We start from the raw sequence: 21,002 nt of genomic DNA, 5'->3' as shown, positions 1-21,002 counted from the left end.
AGATGACTTTATGGTTCCTTCCACAAAAGGGTTGGAATGTAGTTCCACAGCCTTTGGCTTCGGATTGACCATGTGTTTTTCTCTCTTGCACCTCTGCTATCCTAGTCTGAGGAAATTCCTCAGACTAGCCGCTGTTTTCTGAGCAGGGTGAGAGAGAGGTGGAGCAGAAACATTCTACCTATGCCCAGCCTGTATCGGCTGATGTGTAAGAAATGATAAACAAGTGTTTTTTAAAACCACCAAGTTTTGGGGTAGTTTTTGTGCAAAAATAGACTCCAAATCCTTTTTCAGGTAACTTTCTCCTGCCAAAAGCCCATGTATGTTGCAATGTCATAGGAGGACTTGTTCCCAACTGTGATTTCCAATGTCATAGGAGGACTTGTTCCCAACTGTGATTTGTAAGAAATATATAGTTGGTCATTCAGATAACCAAAATAGATTTCTCATGTTGGTCTTTGCTCACAGCTCCCCAAACCCTTGGAACTTCCTAAGTGCTAGGAGTGATAAAGGCTGGGGGTGCCTGGGTGGCTTGGTTGGTTGGGCATCTATCTGCCTTTAGCTCAGGTCATGATGAGTCCTGGGTGGGGCCTCCCTGCTGAGCAGGAAACCTGCTTCTCCTTCTCTCTCTGCCTGCTGCTCTGCCTACTTGTGCGCTCTGTCTCTCTCTCAAATAAAAAAAATAAAAATAAATAAATGTATATATATATTTTAAAGAGTGGTAAAGGCATCTCTTGTTATATTAAGGAGGGTGACTTCTGGTCTCCACTCATGGTTGGGCGCTGGTTGCCAAGAGAACCAACCATGTGATTAGAGCATTGAAATCTTCAGTGCTCACCCCCAGAAGTTGAACCAGCCAATGAACACTGACTTAGTCAATCATGGCTATGCATTGGATCCTCCACAAAAACCCAAGAGGGCTGGGTTCAGAGAGCTTCCTGATTGGTGAAAGCGTGGAGATGCTGGGAGAGTGGCACCCAGGAGAGAGCACGAAAGCTCCACAAACTTGCCCTATACCTTCCCGTATATATCTGCCTGTTGATTTGTATCCTTTGTTGTATCCTTGAATTAACTGGTAACTTTAAGTTAAATGTTTCCCAGAGTTCTATGAGCTATTCCAGCCCATTAAAGGAACCTAAGGAGGGGATAGTTGGAACCTCCAATCTGTAACCTGTAGATCAGAAGCACAAGTAATAGCCTGAAGCTTACGACTGGCATCTGAAGTGAGTGGAGGGCAGTCTTGCAGGGCAGAGCTCTTTTTTTTTTTTTTTTTTTAAGATTTATTTATTTATTTATGATAGAGAGAGAGAGAGAGGCAGAGACACAGGAGGAGGGAGAAAGAAGCAGGCTCCATGCCGGGAGCCCAATGCGGGACTCGATCCCCGGACCCCAGGACCGCGCCCTGGGCCAAAGGCAGGCGCTAAACCGCTGAGCCACCCAGGGATCCCCAGGGCAGAGCTCTTAACCTGTAGAATCTGATGCTATCTCTGGGTGGATTCTCTGAGGTGAATTCTCTGACACCCAGGTGGTAGTTGAGAATTGCTTGGTGTTGTGTGTGTGGAACATCCCCCAAACACCACCCCACACACATTGAAATTGGGTCAGAGAACCATAAAAACGTTGATGTCAGTTGTCCAGTTCTCCTTCAGCTGAGAATACCTTCTCCTTTTCTGCAGCATCTTTCAAAATCCTACTCATCCTTCTAGGTCCAGCTAATATGTCACATTTTCTATCACTCCTTCTCTGATATCTCCAATCAAATTTAACACTAATTCCTTCAGTAATCTCCCATAGCCCTTTATCCGTATTCTCTGATATTCTAGTTATGAAAGTACATTCATTCTAAGCTTCCTCAAAGGGAGTATATATGTGACTTACTCATCTCTTCAGTGCCCTGTATATGTTCCAGAAATGTTTGTTGGAAAAATGGAATGAATGAATTAATGAATGAATGAATGAGAAATAAAATGAAATGTAATGTCTGTCTTTCACAAAAACATATCAGTGGCCTAACGATTTGCTGACATTGGGCCCAGTTTAAACTTCCACTCTGCACTGATATAAACTGGAGAACATTAGTAAAACAGGTCAAGAAAAACTGCTAAGAATTTACTTTGGCTAGGAAAAGACAAACTAAATTAAAGTATGATTTTCAAAAGAATGAAATTATGATTCTCATGCAAATATATAAAATGAGCACATGTCAAAGATTTTATTCAGTGCATTACTTAATGAAGGAACCAGTAAGGTGTTCATACTGGTTTAAAGAGCATTTGAGGATCTAGATATATATATAAGCAATTAAGGAATATTACAATAAGAATTCTGAGTTACATACAAAACTGGTTAATATCTTATAGAATAGTAAATGATTACTTTTGTAGATATCTTCTTCACCAGACAGAAATTTTTCACACCTCTACCAGACAAAGATTTACACATTAACATGTAATTTCACCAAGTCTGGGAACTTTGATAAATGGTTTTAGCAGGAATTAGTCACTATGTGAATTATGTTCAATAGTCACACCAATTATTTTGTAGATCATTAAAAAGATTAATTCCTTAAATTTGGATTATAGCAGGAACTTTGGCAAGCTAAGTCAATTAAAAATATTTGTTGAGTATGTCTGTGTCCAAATAAACAAAGACACTATGTACTGAATATGATCCATTCTCTGACTTTCAGAATTTACACTGTAAATTATTTGTGTAGGAATTTCCTGAATGGATAGTCAGGTTTGTTCTTTGCAATAGCCCTGCATAGTGAGATTGGCAGATGTGGTTCTGACAATTTTACAAGTAATCTATAACTTAGTTATTTAACTTGCTCAGAGTCCCTCAGCTATTAAATCACACATACAGTTTGGATTCAAAACAAAGTTTTCTGTTTCTCAATCCAGGCTTCCTGTTTCTCCAACTAGAGGCCCCTTTCACAGAATGCCTTGAAATAGTCTGTGTATCATGTTATGTGATTTTCAATTTACAACTTTTAAAAAATATTTTATTTATTCATTTATTTGAGAGGGAGAGAGAGAGAGAGACAGACAGAGAGAGAGTGAGCAGGAGGGAGAGAGAATCTGAAGGAGACTCCATGCTGAATGCAGAGCCTGATGTGGGGCTCAATCCCATGATCTCAAGATCATGACCTGAGCCAAAACCTAGAGTCAAATGCTTAACCAACCAAGCCACCCAGGCACCCTTCAATGTACAATTAAAAAAGAAAAAAAAAAAAACAACAGTTTAGAGCTGGGCCTGCAAATTGCCAGATCCTCAGAATTTATCTAGTGCACAAACTTGTTTGGCCTACACAGGGCGATGACATTTTCTTAAATTTAAACCTCAGCTGGGATGCCTGTATGGCTCATTCAGTTAGGTGTGTGCTTTGGGCTCAGGTCATGATCCTAGGGTCCTGAAATCAAGCCCCATATTGGGCTCCTTGCTTAGTGGGTAGTCTGCTTCTCCCTCTCCCTCTGCCCCTTTCCTCCTGCTCATATGCTCTCTCTAACACTTTCTCAAATAAATAAATAAAACCTTAAAAAAATAAATACCAAAGTTTACACACAAGTCCAGATTTGGGGCTTTTTGTAAAAATGGTAGGTTTGGCAGCTCTGGGTTCACTTTTTAAATTTTTTTTTAAAGATTTATTTATTCATGGGGATCCCTGGGTGGCGCAGCAGTTTGGCGCCTGCCTTTGGCCCAGGGCACGATCCTGGAGACCCGGGATCGAATCCCACATCAGGCTCCTGGTGCATGGAGCCTGCTTCTCCCTCTGCCTGTGTCTCTGCCTCTCTCTCTCTCTCTCTCTCTCTCTCTCTCTCTCTGTGACTATCATAAATAAAAAAAAAATAAAAAAAAAAGATTTATTTATTCATGATAGAGAGAGAGAGAGAGGCAGAGACACAGGCAGAGGGAGAAGCAGGCTCCACACCGGGAACCCGATGCGGGACTCAATCCCGGGCCTGCAGGATCACGCCCTGGGCCAAAGGCGGGCGCCAAACCACCGAGCCACCCAGGGATGCCCTGGGTCACTTTTATATATGACTGCAGGCTGGATCTGGGTGTCTGCTGCCCCATACAGACAGTACCTGCCCAGCCTCACTAATCTGGCCTTGTTGATGGCCAAGGGCACTGGGTTTGCAGCCCTAGCTCATCTCTCACCTTACATTCCCTCTCCCCTCCCATTCCCCAAGCAGCGTGCAGCATCCATGAGGCTGCAAGGGAAGCCAGAGTTCTGAACATGGAGAAGAAACTCTGCACCTCTCTTGGGATGGTTTGCCACTTACTTGACAAGATAGGCCAGAAGTTCCATGTGGCTCTAAAGGGAAATAATGAGTATATCTCTTCAAGTCCTGTTCTCTGTGGCTAATATGGTTGGAATGGGTTGGAACCAGAAAGAGAGATCTGGGGAAGGGTGGCAGATATATTTGTGTTGCTTAGAAAATCAGCTTGAGGGATGTGTGGGTGGCTCATTGGTTGAGTGTCTGCCTTCGGCTCTGTGTGATCTCAGGGCCCTGGGATCAAGTCCCACAATGGGCTCCCCAAAGGGAGCCTGCTTCTCCCTCTACCTATGTCTCTGCCTCTCTCTGTGTGTCTCTCATGAATAAATAAAATCTTTAAAAAAAAAAAAAAACAAAAGAAAAAAAAATCACCTTAAAGTTCTGCTGAATAAGGAACAAATGGGATTCCTGAGCCATGGCGGCTACCTTTGTTAGCAAGGTCACTGCAGTGTTTGTATTTGTGAATGTGGCCTGGGGAAATACAGTCTGAAAATTCCACTAAAGAAGTACAAGGTTGGCTAGTACACTACAGAAGATCAGATAATAGTTCTAGGCCAGCTACTGGATTTATCCCTGTGCCTGTATTCTTCAGGCTTAAATTAACTAACATTTCTTTCTTCTTTTTTTTTTTTTAAGATTTATTTATTTATTTATTTATGATAGACATAGAGAGAGAGAGAGAGAGAGAGAGAGAGAGGCAGAGACACAGGAGGAGGGAGAAGCAGGCTCCATGCCGGGAGCCCAATGTGGGACTCAATCCCAGGACTCCAGGATTGCGCCCTGGGCCAAAGGCAGGCGCTAAACCGCTGAGCCACCCAGGGGTCCCCACTAACATTTCATCATTAGTCAATACTCATCCATCAGTAGATATGCATGTAACAGAGAGGAAAGGAAGCCAATTCTACAGTCTTCAGCTTTTGGACTAACTGAGCTGAATGAGGTTTCCATGGAAGGATCGTAGTGCTCATTCTGTGGGATGGGAAGGGAAGGCCATGCCTTCTCCCTCTCAATTGCTTTGTTTTTTTGTTTTTTTTTCAATAGCTTTGTTATTTGCTGCATAGACAATTGTGCTCAAAGAAGAGAAGGGTGCTGGGAGAAGGAGCCGGAGGGCCTGGGGTATAGCCAGTCACTCCCATCCTCAGCTGAGGGACTGGTCCTGTTACTCAGGGTGAGTGGGTAAGGCTCAGTCTCCTCATCTACAAAAATGGCATAGCAGTAGTTCTGCTCACGAAGTGTGATTGTGAGAAACGGGGAATTGACATAAGTGACTGGCCCACAGTAGGTACTACACAAGTATGAGCCAAACCTACCACCAGTATAGGTTGGCTTTCTTTCCTCTTTGACAAAACTTACAGGTGAACAGTTCCTCTGAGGCCAGTGAATTAACAAAGCACAGTGACTGAGATGCTGGCCCCTGAGCAGACTACTTGTGTTTGCATGCCTCTCTGAAAACTACTGCTTAGAGAGCCTGAGCTAATCATATAACCTCCATGTTACAGCCTCAGTTTCCTCATCTCTAAACTAAGTGTAAAAATTGCACCTATCTCAAACAGTTGGTGGTGAAGATTATATGCCACAATACAGGTGACTCCTTAGCACAGGACTTGGCACATAGTAGGTACTCAATAAATGTAAGCTTTAAAAAAAACCTAAAAAAATAATAAAAATTTAAAACTAATTGAAAAAACTAGGCCAAAAGTTCATCTTCAAAAAAAATCTCATGGAGGGGGATCCCTGGGTGGCAGAGTGGTTTGGCACCTGCCTTTGGCCCGGGGAGTGGTCCTAGGGTCCCAAGATCGAGTCCCAAGTCAGTCTCCCTGCATGGGGCCTGCTTCTCCCTCTGCCTGTGTCTCTGCCTATCTCTATCTCTCTGTGTCTCTCATAAATAAATAAATAAAATTAAAATAAATAAATAAATAAATAAATAAATAAATAAATAAATAAAATCACATGGAAAATTAAGGACACTTCCAATTCAAAGTTCTAAACACAAAATCCAGGTATGTCATGTCATGGACTTGCTTATATAAAGTATGTATGTATGTATTTATTCATGAGAGACACAGAGAGAGAGAGAGGCAGAGACATAGGTAAAGGGAGAAACAGGCTCCTGTGGGGAATCCGGTGTGGGACTTGATCCTAGGACCCCAGGATCATGACCTGAGCCAAAGGCAGACGCTCAAGCACTGAGTCACCCAGGTATCCCATGGACTTGCTTCCTTAATTGAAGATGAACTTGGCAGCCAATAGAAAGGATCCACATTCTAACAGAAGAGCCAGCTATAGAATAGCTGTCCCCATGAAGAAGTCAGTAACTTTGTCTTTGATTTTTCCACCTTGACTCATTCCCAAGAGTTCAGGATTTGGATTTCTAAAGTCTTCTTCAGCATTTAACTAATTCTTTGTGGGTGGAAGAGGCTGGGACTGTTTCTCCACACCTAAATTGATTTTTGTCATAAATCACTTTTACAATGACAAAGCAGCTGTTCCCATTGCTACGTCTTTCCATTCTCCAAATCTTCCTTCATAATGCAGAAATTATCCCTACATGGGCAGGGCTAGAAATATGCCTCTGAGTCTTCATCATATTGGAAGTCCTTGATCTCCACCTCATTTTGAAACACAGCCATTATCACTGGGGCCAGCTGACACCCAGCCTGGACGCAGTCCCAGCCTGGTGCTAGCATGCACCAGTTCAGGAAATCTTACGCTTTTTTTCTTAATGTAAAATTCATATAATATGAAATTACCCATTAACCATTTTTAAAGTATGCAATTCAGTGACACTTGGTATATTTTGTGTTGAGCAAACATCACCTCTATCTAGTTCCATGATATTTTCATCACCTCACAAAGAAAACTTTTTTCCTTTAAGTAGTTACTCTCCATGCACCCCTCCCCTAGCTCCTGGCCTCTGCTAGTCTGTTTTCTCTATAGAGTTGCCTACTCTGGATGTTTTATAAGTGGACTCCTACATATGTGACCTTTTGTGTGTCTGGCTTCTTTCATTTAGTATAATATCCTGGAGGCTCAAAAACCATTATTTTGATTATCATTATCCTTTGAACTCCTCTGACTAACATCCCAGAATTATTAGGATCCTAAGAGTGAAGATAAGGTATTATTATTTTTTATAAGATTTTATTTATTTATTCATAGAGAGAGAGAGAGAGAGAGAGGCAGAGATATAGGCAGAGGGGGAAGCAGGCTCCATGCAGGGAGCCCAATGTGGGACTTGATCCTGGGTCTCCAGGATCACACCTCGGGCTGCAGGCACCACCGGGGCTGCCCGATAAGAAGGTATTAAAACCCAAAACAATGGTTAAAATGCCTTCTAGCAAAAATAGAGCTTCCTTCTCTGCATGTTTGGGTGCCAGATATTTTGGGGTATGTGGGAGACAAAGCTGTAGGCCTGCATAATGTAACCCCTTAATGACACAAGTGACTAGATATGTGTCCCTTGCTGCTGGGTCATCCCTCATCCACAGCTACTGTTGATGAGGTTGGAGGGCAAACACCCATGTTTAAGAACTAGAATGCTGAGGAGCAGCTTGAGCTGTGTCCAAACAGATCTCTCCACATACCTAGACCTCAGGCAGGTGCTGAACATGGAGTTAATAGGGAGAGGATCAACAGGCCATATGTCAGACCTGGAGAGAAGTTCCAAGGAGGATAGCCCAAAGCCCTCACCTACAAGGGATAGTCTGTTTAAGACTATATCATCAACAAGAATCCCTGGGTGGCTCAGAGGTTTAGCGCCTGCTTTTGGCCCAGGGCATGATCCTGGAGTCTCAGGATCGATTCCTGTATCGGGCTCCCTGCTTCTCCTCCCTCTGCCTGTGTCTCTGCCTCTCTCTGTGTGTCTCTCATGAATGAATAAATAAAATCCTTTAAAAAAAAAAAAAAAGACTATCATCAACAACCAGACAAACCAGTCATAGGTACTTCCTGTAACATGCACTTAATTGAGTGCCTGGTCCATAAGGTCTCAAAAATGAACAGGGGCTCCTGGGTGGCTCAGTCGGTTCAGCTTCTGACTTTTGATCTCAGCCCAGGTCTTGGTCTCAGGATTGTGAGTTTGAACCCCACATCAGGCTCCATGCTGGGAGTGGAGACTACTTAAAAAAAAGGGGTGGGTGCTTGGGTGGCCCAGTCGGTTGAGCTTTGGACTCTTAATTTTAGCTCAGGTCATGATCTCAGGGTCATGAGATCAAGCCCCACGTTGGGCTCACACTGAGCACGGAGCCTGTTAGAGATTTTGTCTGTCTCTCCTTCTCCCTCTGCCCCTCCCTACTCATGCTCACACTCATGCTTGCGCTCTCTCTTTCTAAAAAAAAAAAGAAAAAAAAATGAATAAAATGAGGTAAGTTCCTAGCAATCTCTGTGTCATGAGAAACGAGTAAATCCATATAAAGGGCTTAAACCAGTCTCTGATACATAGTACCCAATAGGAGGTAGCTCTTATTATTGTTATGATAGTGTCTTGATATTTTCTGATTATTAATCATAGTAGTAATAGTAGCTTTAGTAGTAGTAAGATGGATGGGGAGATAGATACAGCTATGGTCCTATGGGGGATTTTGTCAGTTATTATGTAGATTGAATCCAATTGTATGTTCTTGATATAGAGAGATAATGACAGGGGAGTTCAGGAACCCACTAGGGTTCCTCAATGAAACAGATCTGAATCCCGTATTTATCTGACTTCGGTTAAGTCCTCTAACTGGTGGGCATGAGTGGTATTTTGGGTCATAAGAAAGTAGGATCAATTCAAACCAGTAATTCAATTTAAACAAATGATCAGTAATCCTCCAAAAGTCTGATTATTTCTTCTTTTTCCAATCCATAGTCATCTGATAAATGGTCTCAGGTCCTCTGGAGGAAGGCTGGGAGGTTTTTCTAGTGGTGTAGTGAGTTCTTTCCTCAATGGGCCCAACTCCTCCCCCCTGCCCCCCCTTCAAAGGGCTTTGGTCATGTGAACTGCTCACAATGGGAAATTGACTGAGGGGCTGTGCCTTTCCATTATGAAAATTCATGTCTCTTTACCAAAACTAAAGCTTTTGGCTTATGCAAATCAAATAAGATTTTTGAAGACTAGCCATCTCTATGAGTTCTGAGGATACTATTATCAACTAGCCCAAGCCAAAGACCTCTGCATGTCAGGCGTATTACTGATCCTCTCTACTGCCCATTACTGTAGCCATGCTGACCATGTCTTTGAGAATCAAGTGCAGCCACGTGGCCTCTACCACCTTGGGATCCCAACATTTCCCTCTCTGAGAAGCCAACCAACAAGGAAAGAATCAGAATGCAGCAAAACTTTCTAACTTCTGTGAATGTTTGAAGGCTCAGCTCTAGATGTCTGGATATTAATATCATACAAATTGTAGGTTAATACTTTCAACCTACTCTTTAAAAAAATATTCCTTCGTATCATTAAGGAAAGCTGAAAACCCAAAAGAAAAATGGACAAAGAGGGCAGCCTGGTGGCTCAGCGGTTTAGCGCCACCTTCAGCCCAGTGCCTGATCCGGGAGACCCGGGAAGGAGTCCCACGTTGGGCTCCCTGCATGGATCCTGCTTCTCCCTTTACTTGTGTCTCTGCCTCTCTCTCTCTCTCTCTCTCTCTCTCTCTCTGTGTGTGTGTCTCTCATGAATAAATAAATAAAATCTTAAAAAAAAGAAAGAAAAATGGACAAAGGATAGAATTTTTTTTTTTAGGATAGAATTTGTTTTTAGGATAGAATTTTTTTAAAGAAACAATGCACCTAACTAATGAATATGTGAAAAAATATTTAGTTCCATTAATAATGTCATGAAAATGAAACAGCAAGGAGATACTGGTTTTCCTTTGTGGGGAAGGATGTAGAACCTTAGAGATGTATGTTTTGTAGTGGAACTATAAACTGGTACAGATTGTAAGACGACATAGCAGTATACATCACAACCCTTTGGCTTGGATCCATAGTTCAGCTTCAAGAATTTATAATAAGGAAATAATAAATGTACAAAGATGTCACAGAGCCATTTTTATGTCTGAAGACTTGGAAACAACCTAAATAAATATCAAACAATAGGAACTTGGTGGACATAAATGATGGTATACACATGAAATACTTAGATATTCAGTCATTCATTCAAAGGTGCTGATCTAGCATCTACTTTGTAAGAATTCTGGGATAAAATCTAAGGATATAGATGATTTATTTTTTTTAGGATTTTATTTTATTTATTCATGAGAGACACAGAGAGAAAGAGAGACAGAGACACAGACAAAGGGAGAAGCAGGCTCCACGCAGGGAACATGATGTGGAACTTGATCCCGGGACCCTGGGATCAGGCCCTGAGCTGAAGGCATGCTCAACCACCGAACTCAGATGATTTCTTTTTTTACGGAGCTGACATTTTAGGGGTTGGTGACATAGGATAAATAGATAAATAAATTTTTAAAAGTTGGGTCATGTAAGTGCTATGATGAAAATTAAAAAGGACTGTGGTAGTGACAGAGTGGGAGCTGCTTTAGATTAAGTAGGTTAGGAAAAGCCTGACCAAGATGACATGTAAATAGAGATATAAATGGCAAGAACATTAGACATCATTATTATGTAAGTCTGTATCTCTTGATATGGAAAGATATTACAAGCCCTGTTTTTTTCATAAAGTTTCTTAAGTGTGGGGGTGAGGTAAGGGGATGTACGCAGAAAGATGTCTGAAGGATCTGACATTGATGAGAATACTTCCCCCGCTGCTAGTAACTGCAAACTTGACTCAAAGCGGATTGAACAGTAAAGCAAGTTATAGATTTCTGTAGCTGAAAAGGCACACTTTCCAGGGGCTCAGTAATGTCCCTGAAGGCCCGATTTCTTTCTGTCTCTCTCTCCTGCATTCCATGGAGTTGTTTCTTCTCTCACGATACCAAGAGAGCTGCCAACAGTTCCTGGGTTACACGCTTCCTCATTAAAGTCCAATAGGACCTGGAAAGCCTCTTTGTTTCAATGCCCTAGAAAGACATGAATTTCACTCCGGTTGGACTGGCTTGGGTCACATGACCAAGCCTGCACCACATTCCTTGGCCGGGGGATGGGCAAAAATTGTTGGCCAAAATCATTAAAGACCCAGTCATGGAGCTGACATCAAAGTAATCCCTAAACCACTAGGCTGAGAACTAGCAGGAGGCAATATGTTCCAAAAGAAGTTTGGGAAAAAATTTTTCTAGAAGAAAGAGGGAAAAGATCTGGGTGGTAAGTACCAGCTGTGTACTGGAAAACACCAAAAATTAACAGTGTTATTACTGAGCTTTGAATAATGGAATTATTAGTGATTTTTTTTACTTTATTTTTTATTTTTATTTTTTATATATATTTTTTACTTTCTTTTTTAGACTTTAGTGTACATCTGAATTTTTCACAGTGAGAATATATTAATTTTTATAACTACAAGACAACAAAACTATCCCCCCCCCCTTTTAATCTGGCAAAATGAATAAAAGACAGTTAACGATGACGATGACGACTTTTTTGGGGGTGACGTAATAGCTCTCTACTTTGAATTTGCTTCTCCTTCCCTAAAGCATATAGCAACATGTGCAACAATAGCAACACACTGGCTATTCCAACTTTTTCCCTAGGTAGAAAGGAAGGTCATGTTACAGGCAGACTTGTGGATCACCAGCATTCACAGAAATCTCCCTCCTACCCACCCTGTTCCATAATTTAGCAATGCCTGCTGGCTTGCCCACTTCCAGTGTGCTATTCTGGGCTGTAATTACTCAGCCAGTTGAGAGTTCTCTTTGGTGACAACTGAGATATTGCACACTAAGATTAGGAGCCTGACTAATGAAGGAAGGTGATAGCGATATGGCCATGAGGAAATCTGCTCCCTGCCAGGTCTTCTGCAACAGACGTGAAACTCAGTTTTTTTCTTTGCGCCTGGGTTTGCCGCTGGTCTGTGGTTTTGCTGTCCATGCATTTCTTGAAATCTTGTCAGCTGCATAATCACACAAATAATAGGGGCTGGAGAGGCTTATGAAGGGTCCCAGAGAAATGTTCCTTCTCAGCTGGCCTTCCCGGCTGGGAGCCCTGGATCTGTGTTTGCCAGACAATTCTCTATTGTATGCTTGGAGACTTTTCCTCAAAGGCTTTTGATTTGAGGCCCAAAGGATATTTTTTTGCATTTTCCAAGAGCTTCTGAGAGAAACCAATAAAACTCCCTACCTCCTTTGCACACAGTACCCGCTCTTGTAAAATGGGAAAGGATTTTACAGTTAGAAGGGCTTCACCTTTGCCCAGCTCTGTAGACTTGAGCAATTCAAGTTCAGATTATAACCAATGTTTGCAGCCTTAGCTAGAGGTCTTGAAGGCTGGGGGCTGGACTCTTCTGAGAGCTCATTCACACACATGTCTACTAGTTGGTGCTGGCTGTTGTCTGGACTTGCAGCTCTCCTCTGCTTCCATTTTCCTTTTAAAAGATTATTTATTTATTTATTCATGAGAGACACAGAGAGAGAGAGAGGCAGAGACATAGGCAGAGGGAGAAGCAGGCTCCCTGTGGGGACCATGATGCAGGACTCCATCCCGGGACCCTGAGATCACCACCTAAGCCGAAGGCAGATACTCAACCACTGAGCCACCTAGGTGCCCTCTACTTCCATTTTCCTATGCAGTTTCTCTGAGAGTTGGTTTAGACTTCCTCACAGCATGATGGCTGTGTTCCACAGTCAAGAACTGAGATATTGCACACTAAGATTAGGAAAAATTGTGAAAAATTCAGATGTACACTCAAGTCAAGAGGGAGCCAGCCAGGAGGAAATTACATCTCCTCTGACCTAGCCTCACAAGTCAGAAATCATTATTTCTACCACATTCTATTCAATGAAACAGTCATCAGTCTCAGTAGGGCTCAAAGAGAGACCAAACAGAATCTGCCTTTGGGTGAAGAGAGGCCAGGTTCTGGAAGAATGCAAGACTGGAAATTTTGCTGTGATGGCTTTGGAAAATATGAACAGCCACATTTGTGCTAAGTCTCTAAGTGTGTATACCAAGGTGCTCCCAAGATGCTGGATAATTATACTTTTTTTTTGGGGGGGGGGAGGAGAGGAGCAGATGGAGAGAGGGAGAGAGAGAGAGAATCTTAAGCAGACTCCATGCCCAGTACAGAGCCTAATACAGAGCTCCATCTCACAACCCTGAGATCATGACCTGAGCTGAAATCAAGAGTCAGGCACTTACCTGACTGAGCCACCCAAGCACTCCTGGGTATTTATACTTGAAAACAGAGGAAGATGGGGCAGCCCTGATGGCCCAGCGGTTTGGCACCACCTTCAGCCCGGGGTATGATCCTGGAGACTGAGGATCGAGTCCCATTTTGGGCTCCCTGCATGGAGCCTGCTTCTCCCTCTGCCTATGTCTCTGCCTCTTTCTGGTTACCCAGTTGGTCAAAATACTATGCCCCCTTATAAAGTCGTTAAGTTTAAACAGTTGAATCTTCTGACAAGAGCTCTGTGAAGGCAGAGACCAGGTCTCCCCTGCTCTAATGGGTTCAAAGTGCCTCACATGGGGGCACCTGGGTGGCTTAATGGTTGAGCATCTGCCTTCAGCTCAGGTTGTGATCTCAGGGTCCTGGGATGGAGTCCCACATCGGGCTCCCTGCATGGAGCCTGCTTCTCCCTCTGCCTATATCTCTGCCTCTCTCTGTGTGTCTCTCATGAATAAATAAATGAAATCTTTAAAACAAAGAACAAAGTGCCTCACAGATACACAGCTTCAGTGACATGTGAACAACGGCCACGGAGAGGGGCTGGGTTATTGGCAAAGATCTGAGACTAAAGATTGGTCCTGAGCTTGCCCAGTAGGGTTACATTCTGCATACCCTAGGTGAGGGCTATGCTGTCAGAGCACTGGCATCTGAAGATAGCACAAGGTTTCAAACCTATGAGGCGCTCTGTGACACGCCTTGTGTGCGCTTTTTGGCTCACTTCTCTTTTCATGCCATTTCCAAATGAAGCGGCCTGCAAGTTGCCCATGACACCTTTAGAAATTCAGTCCTTGCTAAGAAGGAGCAGGATCAAGTGCATCAATTCACATACACTGAGCGAATTTATTGAGTACACCAATATTGGGGCTCTTATGTTGTGGATAGATGTAGTTAAATGAAAGGTTTGAGACATCAAGTTTCTGGGAATAAGGGAGTGTGTCATCCTTAAATGGTAAACAGCCATTCTGAGTGTCCTTCTGTCAGGGGAATAGCCAGGTACACAGCAAGGACAGGAGCTAAAAGGATTGGTGTGATATTGTGATTTATAATAAGAAACATAGGGGCACCTGGGTAGCTCAGTCAGTTAACCATCTGCTTTCAGCCCAGGTCATGATTTCAGGGTTCTGGGATGGAGTCCCAGTAGGGCACACTGCTCAGTGGGGAGTCTGGTTCTCCCTCTCCCTTTGCCCCTCCCATTGCTGTGCAGGCGCATGCGCACACGCATGCTCTCTCTCTCTCAAATACTTAAAAAAATCTTTTAAAAAAAGAAACATATTTGGTCTTTATCCATTGTTTCTGGCACAGAGCTTCTAAAGCCCTTGGAATTTCCTAAGTAATGAGAGCAGTAGAGCCATAAAAGGCTTTTGTTTATAAATTGATCACTAATGGCCAATGATTTAATCAATCATGCCTATGTAAAGAAGCTTTCGTAAAACAACAACAAACCACGACAATAACAACAAAACCCAAAAAAAGCCAAAAGAAGAAAAAAAGCTTTCAGAGAGCTCCTGGGTTGGTGAACACGTTGAGGTGTGCGAGAGTCATGCACTAAGAGACCTTAGATGCTCCACGCCCTTTCCCCCTACTTTGCCCAGTGCATCTCTTCCATCAGGCTATTTCTGAGCTATATCCTTTTATAATAAAGAATTTGGTAAGTGAAATATTTCTCTGAGTTCTACGAGCTACTTTTAGCAGATTAATCCAATCCAATAGTGGAGGTCCATTTATAGTCGATGGGTGAGAAGCACAAGTGACAACCTGGATTTGTGATTGGCATCTGAAGTGGGCAGGGAGGAGGAAGTCTTGTAGAACCAAACCTTTAATCTGTGGATCTGATGCTGCTGTTTCCAGGTAGACAGTATCAGAATTGAGTTGAATTGTTGGGTACCCAGTTGGTGCCTGAGAATCTCATGGTGGTATGGGAACCCCCACGTCCATTAGAACTGGGTGTAGAATTTTAGTTGGTGGTTAGAAGTGGGATCAGAGTCAGCATTTTTAATGCTTAAGTTGTGTGAGAAAAGGCTCAGATTTTCTGCCCTAGATGCTGAATGCTGAGATTCCTAGAGAAATTGTTTTGTGCTTGATTAGCTTTTTTTTTTTTTAAGGAAATGGATTTTGATTGTTATCAAAGTAACATATGCATATCATCAAGAAACCCAAATATTTTGTAAAAAACCTATAACAAAAGGAAGTAGCCCCTGCCTCACCTTCCCCATTCCCCAGTTCTGCTCTCTGAAGCAATGACTTTCAAATTCATTTAGCTGGGTTTTTTTTTTTTTAACTCCTCTCCATTTTTAAATAGTGTGGTTATGTTGTTATTTCTTGACTTATCTATTTTTGACAGTATCTGTCTGGTGCCCTGTTATTGGTATTGAGAGTGTGACTCTCTTAACCACATCCCTTCAACATTCCCTCCCACCATTGTCTCAGTAGTTATTTTATCAGTGAAGATGAGATTCAGTTGCATGTGACAGAAAATTCAAAATATCAATGACTTAAACAGAATTTTCTTCTCTCTTGAATAAAAGAAACTGGGAAATACTATTTCTGGATATGGTATGGTGGATCCACAGTACCTCGAAGGAGTCTTCACCAAAATTCCTAGCACTGGCTTCCACTTTCAAGGTCATTGTTGGAGATCCAGCCTTGTATGCCTGTGTTCTCCTGGGAGGAAGATGGAAGAAGGGGTTGTCTCTATGGATTTGCCAATTCTGGACATTTTAAATAAATAGATTCATACAGCATGTCTTCCTTTGTATCTGGTTTCTTTTACTCAGCATAATATTTCCAAAGGTCATCCATGTTGTAGTGTGAATCAGTACTTCATTCTTCTTTCTGTTACTAAACAGCATTCCATTGTATGGATATACCAAATTTTATTCATCTCTTCATCAGTTGATTGGTATTTGGACTGTTTTCACTCTTTGGTGATTATGAATAATGCTGCTGTTAATATTTATATTTAAGTTTTTAAGTGGATATATATTTTAACTTCTTTCTGGTATACATCTAGAAGGGAATTGCTGAGTCTTATGGTAACTCTATGTTACACATATTGAGGAACTGTCAGACTTTTGGCAAAGTAGCTGCACCATTTTATACTCCACTGGCAGTGTATAAGGGATCTAGTTTCTCTATATTCTTGCCAACACTTGTTATTGTCTTTTTAATTCTAGCCATCCTAGTGGATGTGATGTGGGATCTCTTTGTGGTTTTGATTTGCATTTCCCTAATGAGTAATGATATTGAGCATTTTTTAAAGTTATTAATATTTATTTTTTAATTATTATTTTAATTTCAGGGTAGTTAACATACAGCATTAGTTTCACACATACGGGTGTATAATATAGCAATTCAACATTTCCATACATTCCTGTGGATGTGGAACATCTTTTTATGTGTTTATTTTGCCATTGTTACATCTTCTTTGGAGAAATGTCTATTTGGATATTTTGCTCATTTTTAAATTAGGTTGGGTTATTTGTCTTTTTATTACAGAATTGTAAACATTCTTCATATGGTCTACATACAAGTCCCTTATCAAATACGAGATTTGCACATAGTTTCTCCCATTCAGAGTGTGTCTTTTCACTTTCTAAGGGGTATCTTTTGAAACACATTTTACATTTTCATAATCTCACGTTTATTTTTTCTTTCATTGTATGTGGTTTTGGTGTCCTGTTTTGTGTGTGTGTGTGTGTGTGTGTGTGTGTGTGTGTGTCCTGTTTTGATCTTACGTGGTTTTTTTTTTTTTAATTTTGAGATTTTGTTTTTTGTTGGTTGCTCTAGGAATTATGATATGCATCTCTAAATTTATAGCAATCTACTTCCATTGATACTGACTTAATCCTGCTAAAATATAGCAGCTCTGCTTAAATATAGCTCCATTCTCCCCTTTGTGCTATGATGTCATATATATTACATCCTTATATGATATAAAGTATAACTATATTTTTGTTTGATGAAATGGCAAATTTCAATTTATGTCAATAATAACATGAAGGCGTGGGAGATGTGTAAAGAGTTACTATGTGCAAATTGTGGTGAGGTTTTTTTCAAATTGTAGAGTAGTTTAGAAATACTGAGTAACTTTGAATATCTATGGAAAAAATTGGTACAGAAATGCAAATATAGTTACAAATCCATAGAGGGAATTAGAAGGAAAAAATATAGAAAACTTTATTAATTCATCAGTCTGAAATAGAGGAAAAAATAAGAAAGGGATGCTAAAGGAAAATACACAATATATTGGTAGAGGCAAGTAAAAATGAATCAACAAGTGCAGTAACTATAAATGTATTTAAAAGTACCTATTTAAAACAGAGACAATGAGTTGAGTCTTCAAAGTATAACTATACTTACAACAGATACATTTAAAACACCACCACTAAATACAAATCAAAACCACAATGAGATACCACCTCACACCAGTGAGAATGGGGAAAATTAACAAGGCAGGAAACCACAAATGTTGGAGAGGATGCGGAGAAAAGGGAACCCTCTTGCACTGTTGGTGGGAATGTGAAATGGTGCAGCCACTCTGGAAAACTGTGTGGAGGTTCCTCAAAGGGTTAAAAATAGATCTGCCCTACGACCCAGCAATTGCACTGCTGGGGATTTACCCCAAAGATACAGATGCAGTGAAACGCCGGGACACCTGCACCCCGATGTTTCTAGCAGCAATGTCCACAATAGCCAAACTGTGGAAGGAGCCTCGGTGTCCATCGAAAGATGAATGGATAAAGAAGATGTGGTTTATGTATACAATGGAATATTACTCAGCCATTAGAAACGACAAATACCCACCATTTGCTTCAACGTGGATGGAATTGGAGGGTATTATGCTGAGTGAAGTAAGTCAATCGGAGAAGGACAAACATTATATGGTCTCATTCATTTGGGGAATATAAGTAATAGTGAAGGGGAATAGAGGGGAAAGGAGAAGAAATGGGTAGGAAATATCAGAAAGGGAGACAACATGAGAGACTCCTAACTCTGGGAAACGAACTAGGGGTGGTGGAAGGGGAGGAGGGCGGGGAGTGGGGGTGACTGGGTGGTGGGCACTTAGGGGGACACTTGATGGGATGAGCACTGGGTGTTATTCTGTATGTTGGCAAATTGGACACCAATAAAAAATAAATTTATTATTAAAAAAAATAAAACACCACCACTAGAAAAGTTGAAAATAGAAGAATGGAAAAAGAGCAAGCAAATATTAACTAAAAGGAAGTTTCTTAGGGCAGAAAAAAATTAAAAACAAAAGCATTAATGGTAATGGAGAATAATAACAACTTAAGTACAAAATATGAAACTGATAGAATTATGAGAAGATGTGAACAAATCCACAGACCAACGTTCCTTGCAACTAGGAAGGAATGGCTTCCTAGGACTGGCTGTATGACTATGTTTTAGTTAATGAAATAGAAAAGTATTATGTGGAACTTTTGGGAAACTCTCTAGAAAGTCATCCATATCTGCCTTTTATTCTCTTTTCATTACTTTCTCCAATCAGCTAGCTGGAATATGGATGTGATGTCTGCATCTGAAACATCTATATTATACCATGAGGCAGAAGTCATGTGCAGAGGATAGCAGAATGGCAAAGTAAAACAAATCCTGAAGACTTTGTGATGCTATCTATCAATAAGGTACAGTCTGCCACTGGAATTCTTTTGTATCTTGGAGAAACCAATTCACACCTTCCTGAGCCAGTGGTATTTTGGATTTTCTGTCAGCTATCAGGAGCATTAAAGATGTAGCCCATTTTTTCTTTCTTTTCTTTTTTTTTTTTTTAAGATTTTATTAATGAGAGACACAGAAAGAGAGTCAGAGACATAGGCAGAGGAAGAAGCAGACTCCCCACACAGAGCCTGATGCAGGCCTGGATTCCAGGACCCCAGGATCATGCCCTGAGCCAAAGGCATACGCTCAACCACTGAGCCACCCAAGTGCTCCAAGATGTAGCCCTTCTTAAAGGAGTGGTCAACTATTGGTTACAGGATTTATTTAGTCAAGGTTCTGATATTCCTCTAAGTATGTGATTGGCAATTGTTTTGTATGCATCTCGGTTACAAAATATAACTCAGTGCCATCTAATTTTTCTCAGGTCCCATACAGCACAGCTCTGCAAAGAATATCTATCAAATCAAGGTCAATTCTTCAACAATGAAAATTTGTTTCACGGATACCGATTTTTTTTATCCAACTGATCCGTTTCAGCACTTTTTGAGATACACGATACACGATAGCTTCTCATTTTCATGCTGAATTACAGTATAATCTTCTTGAAGATCACTTAACACATGCACATAACAGTGCACCATATTCACCTGAATAGTGATGATAGTTTGAATGGCCATGACTAAGATTGGTTTTGTAAAGGTGACAACAATGTCCTGACTAATGCCTGGTGAAGATTAATTAAATGATGCCATAGATTATTAGACCTATGCAGTCCAATTTCAAGGGCAATAAAATATGTCTTAGAATCAATGATATAGACTAAGTTTTGATATCTAATGAGGAAAATACTTCCATCTTGGTGGTGGTTGTTTTAAGCCATTCAATTTTGGGAGTGATTTATTACACAACAAAAGCTCAGTGATACACTCATTTATAAAGTTAATCAGGAAATACATCTGTTTCTAAAGTTATACAAATTCCTCATTAAATATAAAGTTAGATATCTGCACTGAATCTATTCTTGATCACGCATTTTCTGTGCTTATGATAAATGGAGAAATAACATCTTAGCTGTCGCATTTATTTAAATGTCAAATTGTTCTTTCTGTAAATAACCATGTAGGTTGGGAAAGCTGAAAGTCACCTAGATTTAGACCAGGGAGGAAAGATAAGTAAGCTCAGAAAAACCACAAGTCACATTGTGGCTGAGAACTCAGACTGATATTTATGAGCAATTATAGCAAAGATTCAGTCATTTAAAAATATATGCTTTTAGGGGTGAGTAATAAACCTTCGCAGAATTGAAAGGGTTCTTCCTGCTGTCAGCCCCTTTCTGGTCCTTGCTGTCTCCTCCAAAGGAATAAAGTGTCAGAATGTCATTTGAACAATCTAATGCCTACATTTTTAAAAGGAGTACCGTCTTGCTATTGGTAGTCATTGAAGCTGGGTGATGGGCACATAGGGGTTCATTGTTCAATTTTCTCTGGTTTGTAGTATGTTTGAAGGTTTTTATGACAAAACATTTCTTTAAAAGCCTGCCACTTTGAACAGTTCCAAATAACAATTAATATTCAATGTGTATTTATCCATACTGGTGTTCAGTAATTAGGCACTCACAATATATATTATTTCCTAAGAAATATCTAGGTCATTTCCATTCTGAGTAGACTCTGAAACACCTGTAAATGTAATTATATTGTGTCTAGGATTTGCTTTAAAGCACTCCAGTGGTGAAGGGAGTAGACAGTATTGATGCAACAAGATTGGCCACGGGTTAGTGATGGTCGAAACTG

The 21,002-nt window shown here is 40.9% G+C and overlaps 1 pseudogene; it reads right to left on the bottom strand.

The window, feature by feature from the left end:
* Positions 1 to 6,660: 6,660 nt before the first annotated feature.
* Positions 6,661 to 6,907, bottom strand: LOC121481342 (annotated as a pseudogene).
* Between the last annotated feature and the right edge of the window lie 14,095 nt (positions 6,908 to 21,002).

This window comes from Vulpes lagopus, chromosome 2, assembly GCF_018345385.1.
Source record: "Vulpes lagopus strain Blue_001 chromosome 2, ASM1834538v1, whole genome shotgun sequence".
NCBI classification, from domain to species: Eukaryota; Metazoa; Chordata; class Mammalia; order Carnivora; family Canidae; genus Vulpes; species Vulpes lagopus.
The sequence above is the reverse complement of the archived record's forward strand: the minus strand, read 5'-3'. Positions and strand labels throughout refer to the sequence as shown.